Source organism: Pygoscelis adeliae, unplaced genomic scaffold (genome assembly GCF_000699105.1).
Source record: "Pygoscelis adeliae isolate BGI_AS28 unplaced genomic scaffold, ASM69910v1 Scaffold1, whole genome shotgun sequence".
Classification (NCBI taxonomy): Eukaryota; Metazoa; Chordata; class Aves; order Sphenisciformes; family Spheniscidae; genus Pygoscelis; species Pygoscelis adeliae.
Window position 1 is genome coordinate 4225874 of NW_008824051.1, and position 1723 is coordinate 4227596.

Genomic DNA, 1723 nt, shown 5'->3' on the forward strand with positions numbered 1-1723 from the left:
CGGGAAACGGGACCGAGCGAGTCTTTCTCTCTCCGCCGGGACTCCACCGGTGCCGCCTGCCCTACCGCTAGTAGTTCTGGCTGATTTAAAGTGCTTCAGAAGCGCGGCGGGCAGGACTAAGGTGTAGGGTCCGTTGACTGCCTGCACCGAACCCGACGAAAAGCCCGGAGAAGGGAAAACTATTCCGGTATTGTCAGCTTTTGCGCCCTCGTTTCATCCTCGCTGGCTGACGCCGCTAAAAACCTGCTTTTCCAGGGCTAAGGGAACAGGCACGACCCTGGGGCAGCCCTTTAAGCTTTCCCACAAATGCTGTTTGTGTGCCAACAGGACACTGCAGAAAGAGCTGGCCCGACACCAGAAAGACTCCAGACGCTCAAAAATCACCGGCAGCGCTGATAAGCGTTCGCTCCTCCTTTCCGAAGACCTTTATCTCTGCAGACCACAGGGATCTTCCACCCTTCGGCGTCTGTAAGCGACCATGAAGAAATCTAACCTAATGAGATTCCACCGGTTTAACCGACAATAACGTGCCAAGGACAACTGCAGTACTTCATCCTCACCCAGCGTAACCACCGCCGCTGCGAACACGTCCAGATTGCTACGGGAAATAGGATCAGGATGGAAAACAGCTGATCCAGACCGGAGCCAAGGGCGACTCAAGTGACCGGACAGAAAAGAGGAACATTCAAATCAGAAGTTGTCCGAGACGTTTTTAGCACCTTTCACAGGACGTGCACAGCCCTCATCCAGCAAAGACAGGCAGACTTCCACAGCCCATACTCATTTTGGCTGTCTGGGTAGCGTACATTCTCCAAAACACTCTCACCTTCACCTTGTTGGGGAACTCTCTCTCATCTTGCCCAGGCGACTGGAACAGAGAAAGGCAGGCATTTTTCGTATCAGGCTGGATTAGTTGCAACTCACCATATCAAGCTGGAAATACTGTTTCAAAATTGTTAGTGAAAAAAAAACCTGTTGCTTTGGAGCAAAGGCTTCAAGCTCCAGTCCTTCAAATAGCTCCTAGCCAGCCCCAAATGCCGCTATAAGGCACTGGCCCTGTCGGCCACAGAGCTCAAGCCCAGTAACATCGCAGAGCGCGTGAAGATTTACAAACAACTGCAGCAGCTGCTTCTCTTTGCAACAGCACAGACTACAAGCCCCAGAACAAAACACAGTGGAGCAGATGAAGTGTGCCTTTTTTGCAGTTATCCGGACAAAGGAGAATAAGTGAGCCTGCAGTATGATCGTTTTTAAGCAACATTGCAGCTATCTTTCAGAAACATTTGAAAAAGATTTTCCATCACAAGAGACATTCACAGTTTGTTTTATCACCCAGCTTCAAACAGCCTCTGATCAAAGAAGAAATATTTCTTTCCTATCGCCCCCCCAAAAGCACAAACTAAAAATCCAAACAACTTAGTCTAGTTCCAAATAGAGAAAGGTCTCCTCCTATTACCCAGGGGAAGTTGGGGTTGTTATTCATTTTATGCAAAAAGCTACTCAGACATTCCAGTGAGGGAAGGAGTAAAAAAGACTAGCTTTATTTATCTACAACACTCACTTGACTCCTACTTCCACGTATCTCCTCCCAGACCCAATTCTCCCTTCCTGTTCTCCTTCAGATCCGTCTCTCTTCTCTCACTCGTCAAACCTCCAACCACCCTTTGCACTCAAGCGCTGTGTCCCTCACTCCTATTCCCCGTCCCAGCTTCCAGCCTCCTGG